This window comes from Berghia stephanieae, chromosome 3, assembly GCF_034508935.2.
Source record: "Berghia stephanieae isolate SIO BIC M18660-M18661 chromosome 3, UCSD_Bste_1.3, whole genome shotgun sequence".
NCBI classification, from domain to species: domain Eukaryota; kingdom Metazoa; phylum Mollusca; class Gastropoda; order Nudibranchia; family Aeolidiidae; genus Berghia; species Berghia stephanieae.
Window position 1 is genome coordinate 66,674,821 of NC_088362.1, and position 8,501 is coordinate 66,683,321.

The 8,501-nt window shown below is 35.3% G+C and overlaps 1 protein-coding gene across 9 annotated transcripts in view; it reads left to right on the forward strand.

Moving 5' to 3' along the window:
• Nucleotides 1-217: 217 nt before the first annotated feature.
• Nucleotides 218-8,501, forward strand: part of LOC144968248 (uncharacterized) — an 11,598-nt gene continuing 3,314 nt past the window's right edge. Inside the window, exon 1 of one of the 9 annotated variants that reach the window (XM_078906411.1) lies at nt 218-325. The gene's annotated coding sequence lies outside the window, so the exon portion shown is untranslated. Of the gene's footprint in view, nt 326-3,193; nt 3,267-3,305; nt 3,572-4,106; nt 4,823-4,893; nt 4,981-7,748; nt 7,875-8,434 lie in introns of those variants that run through there. The other 8 variants (XM_078906413.1, XM_078906406.1, XM_078906405.1 and 5 more) reach the window with 8 other exon arrangements.

Below are 8,501 nucleotides of genomic sequence, written 5' to 3' on the forward strand. Positions count from 1 at the left end.
TCCTTCTATTGATGCACTGTGTTAAATTAAAATACTCACAAAGTCCGCAAGCCAGAAATATCACTCCAGCCCAAAAATCTACATGGAACCTTGAACGTTATAGTCTGACATATTTTAATGAGAACTAATCATAAAAATGGGTGTCTAAAAACAAAACAATGAGATGAGTGACGTCAATTTGGTTCCTTCTATAAATATCCAAGAACTTTACTCACTCCATCCGCTCTCTCTCCTCCTTCAATACATACGAATCTATTCTCTCATCACTTTTTTGTGCGGCTATGCATGTGGTCTTGTAAAATGACACTCGCCTTTGGATCGGACGGTACTGGATTCGAGTCCCGCTCTGAGCGGCGCATAATTGAGTCCTTGGAAAAGGCTCTTTACTCGCATTCTCTCACCTTGTTCACTGTTAAAATGAGTACCTCGCTGTTTACAGCGTCGTCTCTGTCGGGAAACAATTGCAATATCACTCAACAGTCATGTCTCGTCTAACATGTTTTTATGTTGGCCAAGGTCCCTTATAAAGGGATTTGAGCACCTTTATTGAATATAGCGGTATATATAGCGCAAGTAAATTTCTCTCTCTCTCTCTCTCTCTCTCTCTCTCTCTCTCTCTCTCTCTCTCTCTCTCTCTCTTTCTCTTATAGTTATTGCTTCATTTGATGCGAATATCTTGGACGGTTATTGATGCTATGAGTTTAGGTAAAATGCTCACAACATCCACCAGTCGGAAATAACGTACCGTCACACAAAACTACGAGTAACCTTGAACGTTAAAAGTCTGATTGATATAATTTAGTGAGAACTAATTACCAAAATGACTGCCTTAATACAATAACAAAGAGTGGAATTATGTCAATTTCGTTCCTTCAGCAGTCTAATTGATATCTAATTGATATAATTTAGTGAGAAGTAATCACTATTGTGAGCAAGACGAAAGATAGAATAACAGACAGTAATTGGGATCGGTTCTGTCGGCCTCACTATTAATTAATATTTATTTCTAATTTCACCAATTTTTGGATAAAAACACACAGTTCTTAGTATCAAACCTATTGTAAATTTGACGCTGAACACGAATCCGACGTGAAAACAGCGAAAATCCGAAAAAAAATTGTCCACTTTTTTATACTGCCACGCCCCCGATCGCCGATCGCCTCAAAAAAATATCTCCCCGTAAGTGGGCAAAAATCATCTGCGATAAACGCAGGGATCGGGTCACAGCGATAGGTCATCCGTACCGCTATCAGCGGATGTCGGCGTCTATGGGGAGCTTTAGATATGGAAAAGGTGTCAATTATGTAAAAATATCATAAAACAAAAATGCTCAGACAGTAAAGCGTCTTTCCTATTTAAGATACGTCTTTCATATTCCATCTAAGTCATAACTCACTTCATATCCCGTTCCTACAACAAGAATCTATATTATGTTATGTGTATTACTTGAGAAATCATCTCAGGTTTAATTGAAAGTAAATGAAAAAAAGTGAACAAAATTCTAGCAAATTTATCACATCTGTCTGCAGTAGAAGAAAAGATTAACTGCTCGCAAAAAAAAGAAGTAAAAGAAATATGCATACCTATCTTTGATGAAATGCTTGTATGTGTACATTGTATAGACGGAACGAAATTAATGTCACTAAGCTCTTTGTAATTGTTTTTAGTCAGCCATTTTTATGAGTAGTTCTCATCTAGATTAATTGTATTAACCATACCATAAATTGTTTAAGGCTACACATAGTTTTGTGTTGATATGGTATATCCGGCAAGCGGATGTTGTGAGTTTTCTTAACTAAACACATAGCATTTATATATAGCGGGGGGAAATGAGTCAATTGAATCATGTGAGTCAATCTGAATTCCATAGTTATGTTTTGTGACGTTTTTTTTTCTCTTTTCTTTCTATCTTAATTCGTTAATAATATTTTTTTGCTGTTGTAACTATGACGTGGATAATACTTTTGGAATTGAAAATTACTATTATCATTATTGTTATTATCAGTTTTCATTCTAATTATTATTATTATTATTATTATTATTATTATTATTATTATTATTATTATTATTATTATTATTATTATTATTATTATTATTATTATTATTATTATTATTATTATTATTATTATTATTATATTATTATTATTATTATTATATATTATTATATTATTATTATTATTATTATTATTATTATTATTATTATTATTATTATTATTATTATTATTATTATTATATATTATTATTATTATTATTATTATTATTGTTATTATTACTATTATTATTATTAGCATTATTGTTACTAATATTTAACATCATTTTTATTGCATAATGCCAATGGGATTATCACCAATGAGGAGTTTTGTGACCCGTGCGATGGCCCATAATTACAGGCAGCGAATTTGTCGATAGCAATGATCACTATCTAAATTTCCCGATCTAAGAGTGTACCAGTGTTATCAAGTCATATAAAATCAAGTGTTTTTTGTGCGTTTTTGTTTGTTTGTATTTTTATATTTATTGTTTAACCTATATATTTATTTAGTATCTTACGTATTCATTTATTTATGTATTTATTATTTTTTAAAGGTCAATATCCCTATGCCTATGTTTTTGTCGTATGTAAAAGATGGAGATAAACCTAAACTGGCAAAGTGACGACAAACATTGGGTGTCTCTCATTCCTGACGTTAGAAAATAAATCATAAATTTCAAGATGAGTAATTGCTTCAACTTATTAACTCACACACACACAAACACACACACACACACACACACACACATACACAAAACACAAATTTACTCCCTCAAGATAGTTACGAAGCTATGATCTGAAAAATTTAATTATGTTTGATTTCAAAAGCGGCGTCAGAAAAGTTACCTACAAAGTATTTATAATTGCGTAATCAATGTAATTCTTCATCTTTGGGCTTTGAAATACAGAAATCAATACAGTTTTTTTTTCCCAATGTAACAAGTAAATGATTCAACTCGATCGATTTTGGTTACAACCCGTTGTTGGCATTTCTCTGATCTTTTAGGTCCTGGGGTTGTTCTGGTTCTTGATTATAGATCAGTTCTACTTGTCATACCCAAATATAAATTTGCGTAAAATTATTTTCAAAAGCTTCAATAAATTGTATGTAAAATTTTTGTAAAACTAATTATGATTATTTATTCATAGATTGTTTAGGGAGGAAGATACGGTTAATTCGAAATCAAATATCCATATGCAAGTCACCTCAGGGTTTCATTGATTCCACGTAAAAGTACTGTCTGCTTTGAAGTAATATTTTACCTACCGCGCGTCGGTTTATGTGTTGTGTAATGTAACGGATGAAGAGAACTAAGTTTGAAGACATATGGATTAGATTACTTTTAAGGCTTTTGAAATTAAAGAAATAAAGCTGGCGCCTCTCAATAAAGATATTGTTACCCGAATTTTATATTTCAAACTTGAAACTTAGATAAATTAAAACGTCAAGTTTACACTTTTAAAGCGAATTATCACATATAAAGCCACTTTTCCTATTTTAAAACTATCAAAGTGACAAATTGGAAAGCAGACACTGATGTAAGATAAATATCTGAAAATGTTTAAATGAAAAAGTGATGATTTATTCATGCATTTTTCTTTCTGCTTTGTCTGGCACTGTTTCAAACACACATTTAATGATATATTTATTTCCTCTTTTCAGTTACTCATTTATCTACTTAATATATTGTAATTTTTGTACCGCATTTTTGCTGTCAAATTAACAATTGATTACTCTCTTGAAAGATGATTATTTTTATATTACTTAATGATATTCCCTAATTTCTTAGGAATTACATACAGTATTTTAGTCTTCATTTTAGATGTTATGAAATGATTTTAATAATTTAGGTAGGTAGCTTTGTTATAAAAAGACCACATTTCCTTTATTACAGTGACAGAGCAAATCCGATCTCGAAATGCGTTTAATTAATGAGAGTCAACACAGAAAATAGAATCTCCTTTACCCTTTGGCACCATAGATATATATCTGAATTTTGTAAATTGGTTCTACAATGTTTGTATTGAAGCATACTAAACATGCTCGGTGCAAATTTATATTCCAACTACTGTAAAGGGCCTACGACACATGGGAATGAAACTAGGAATTATGAAAATATTTGACAGTAAACACTCATCTGAAATATGCTCATCAACAGGAACATCTCAACTGTTTGAGGATTTCATGAAGGCAGAATCGTTAAAAACGAATTTGCGTCATGATTTTAATGACCTGTTGTTTTGTTTTTCTGGGTTTTTTTTCTTATTCTGTTTGGCTTTTATTTTTTGGTTTTGCTTATTCTTTTTTTTTTTTTTTTTTGGCTTAATGGGGTATTCATTTTATTTTTTTTTTTTTTGGTTAATTTTTTACAATTGTGTTTTGTTTATCTTTTTGTTGATTCTTTAGATTGATTTTTTTTCTCACTATAACCGGTTTACATTTAAATGAAAATTACTTAATTTTTGCCAAAATAAGAGAATAAATATTATCGTCTTGCTATAATATAAGGGTAGCAGCTGTAGCCTAGCTATACATTTATCATTTATCGATAATTCTCTTTTGATCTAAAGATCATCCTTATGCTCCGGAATGACGACTATTAAATCGAAATAATCCATATTCCAAACACTTTCATCTTTCCGTGTTTTAAATGTCAGAGAATTTCTGAAAAATCCAATATAAGATAGCATATCAAAGAAACGATTGATAATAGATGTGACATTATTACAAAAACTTGGATCAAGAAATACTCTAAAACTTATTTTTCAATACTTAACAATTTACTCTTGGTGAGTTATTGGCTTTAAGTAGTATACTGGAAAAAGAATAAAATTCTTTTATCTGGTTTACCTGGATATTTAAAAACTGAGCAATAAAGATGAAGTATGAAGATGAAACGAGATACCGACAAAAGGGGCTCAAAATAGTTCTCTAGCTGCTCTTTACAGTAAACTATTTTAAAACCTTTTGTGTGTGGCTATGTGGTCTTGTGGTATGACACTCGTCTTCGGGTCCGAATGTCTATGGTTCGAGTCCCGCTCTGAACTGAAAAGGCTATTTATTCACATTCTCTCACCGCACAGAGGTATAAAATGAGCACATGGTAGTGCCGCGCTGAGGACCGGTCCCGCGGTCCTTTAGCTGAGAACCGGGGACCGGTCCCAAAGTGGAGGCCTGTTGGCGGTCCTCTCTTCAACGGTCCCAGCGATTCTCGCGCCAAACTACTGCCGTTTCTTTGTCCCAGCAATTCTTTGCCTCGGTTCATTGCCTTCTTCCACCAATCACCACCCATCCCACTTAATTAATTGCACCCCCCCCCCCCTCTGCTATAAACTAAACGGCGCCGACGACTATCTCCCTCCACTCAGCAAACCGCCCTCTCGAGTGTGGGATGGGGGAAGCAGGGGTCGCATGACAATCCTCAACGCCTTGGACAATTCCATTATATGGGGTAAATTTCAAAATTTACTTCACCATAATGATCGCAATGACAATGTTCTTTAATGAGGGCATCGCCCCTATTCTCTAATGGGTTATTGTCTGCGTATGACACAGTGTGGACTGGTGGCTTGATGCTGAAACTTGCAAAAATAATCCCATGCAGAAAAAATCTTGAAACTTCTCTCATACCTGACAGGACCTAGGAATTTTCATGTGGTACTTGGTGGCAACACCAGCAAAGTCAGAAGTATAAAAAATGGAGTACCACAAGGCTCAGTCTTATTACCAGCATTGTGTAACGCCTACATAAGCGACATACCTCACACAACTTCCACAAAACTAGGATATGCAAATGACTGGGCCTTAGCATACCAATCAAGAAACTGGGAAGATATAGAAACAACTCTTAGCAAAGACACCACGGCCATGAACGGGTATTTTGACAGATGGTATGAAAAAATGAATACGACAAAAACAGTTGCAACTGCATTTCATCTTAACAACAGGGAATCACAACGAAAATTGATGATCAAGATTGATGACACAACACTACCAACTGATCAAGATCCAAAATACCTCGGAGTGACACTGGATGGACAACTGACCTATAGAACCCATCTTGAGGGTACAGCAAGAAAGATAGGGAAACTAAATTGTCTACTAAGAAAACTGGCAGGACCAACAAAGGGAGCATCGCAAACTCTTCTCAGAACATCGACCCTAGCCCTTTGCTACAGTGTGGCAGAATATTGTGCTCCTGTTTGGACGAGAAGTGCCCATACAAACCTTGTTGATGTTAAACTAAGAGACTCGATGCCAATAGTAACTGGATGCCCGAAATCAACCCCAACACAATGGCTGCCAGTCATGAGCGCTATAGCACCACCCCACTTGAGGAGAGAGGGTGCAACACAGAAATGGATATCCAGAGCTGAAAAAGATAGTGGAACTCTTTTGCAAACCACATAAAAACTGCGCCCCCAACATCAAGAATAAAATATCGTTCACCTTTCTACCTATCAAAGAAATAAAACTACAACACGCAAGAAGCCTGTTGCGAGGAATGGAAAAGGAATAAGCCAACATGAGGGGAGATAATTGAAGATCCTTGTAAAAGTCTCCCAGGTCTACAGGGTCAACCAAGAAAATACTGGGTAGGGGCAAATAGACTACGGTCAAACCATACAAGAACAGCTGCCAACATGCACAAATGGAGGCTCCAAGAATCACCAACATGCCCAAAGTGCAACAAAGCACCACAAGATGCAAACCACCTCGTACTAGATTGCCCAGAGACAAAACAGGAAGGGGGATTTGAAACCATCAACAAATGTGATGATGACTTCCGAACCTGGATTGATACCTTGAACATAGAAGTGTAGCCGAACGATACTACTACTACTATGGGTTATTGTTTGAAAGGAATGTGACTACTAAAGATGTGTGTGTGTGTGTTTCGAACCTAGCAAGTCCGATTTTTGTGTGCTTTTGTCTATCTCTTGTCACCACTCCTTTCTATCGCATTGTTGTCATTTAAAATAATACATTAATATTAAAATTTCGTTTGGTGTTTTAACTAATCAAATAATATGAGTTTCACATATTATATTTTCCTTCCAAAATAACAGTTAAAACGTATGTATTTTTTAAAAAACCGTAATAGAATATTTGGGGGCTGGACTATCGCAAAAACACTCTCCGCCAGATCTTGCTGATCCAGGTACCCAGCTGCTGCTGGATAGACAGAGAAAACTGCAATAAGCCTCTCCTGCATACTGTTGTTGTGCTTAAACACCGACTCGAACTGGCCGACCTAGCTTAGCTCGTAAAGAGGTTCAAGACCATTTCTCCACACTGAAGTGACACACCAATTGAGAAATAAAGTTAGAGATATGGAATTTTACATACATCCTATTGTCTTTCAGCGCTTTATGGGCTAACACTGGCTTGTAACCTTAAAGTAACCGGTTCGGGTCCCGCTTTTGACTCAATTTTCCTAGCAAACCCGGGTGTGAATTATGCACCTTGCACGCAACAGCTTTGTTTCTCTTACAGTTTTAATAAATCATTACAGGCGCTATTTCTGGTCCTATATTACGTTCATTGATGTTATCTTGTGACCAATATTAAGGCCCTTTGATCTACTTTAGCGCATAATGCTCTATATAAAATACCACGCTTTCCTTCTCTCTTTTTTTCCAGAATGAATCTGAATCTGAATCGGAATTTTACTGGAAGTCGACTCAATACGGAGTATTTGTATTCGAGGGCGGAGAGAGTTGTTGAATGCGTCAGCCATTGTTGGTGTTTAGGCTTAAGCAGTTTGATAATCTTCTCTTGAAGGTGTCTAAATCTGTAATGTTCCCACATAAATCGGGAAGAGCATTCCAGCCTTTTATGGTGCGTGGTACATGTGTGAATGGATAGATGGAATTTTACCTATATTTTTGTTCAAATGCTGTTATCTAAAGTCTGCTTTGATATGTATAATTTTCAGAAAGTTTTGAATCCGGTATCATCGGATTTCTGAGTCTGAACATTTTAAATTCCATTTTTCTGCTCGTGATTTGTATGCTTTCCGGAGTTTGGGTCTCGTTATTAGAGATACAATGTTGATTTTTAAACTGAGCTTTTATATAGCGCAATATCCACTAAACATGCTCAAATCGCTTTACAAAAGGGCCCCAGGCGAACAGCAACAAAACATAATGAATGAGACATGACGCCTGTTCGGCGATAATAGATTTTTTTTTCCGACAGAGTAACGTTGTTAGGTACTCAATTTACACCTGAGTACGGTGAGAGAATGTGAGTCTTCACCAAGGACTCACCTAAGCGCCGAGTGAGGCTCGAACCCAGGATATTTCCGATCCTAAAGCGAGTGTCATACCACATGACCACATAGCCGCACGTTTTAAAACAAAAAAAAAAAAACTATTTTCCCCACGTGTAAAGAGGAGAACGTGTCCAGTACCAGTTTTGTTTATGACTGGAAAATTATAATAGTGCAATAAAGGTATTGTGTAT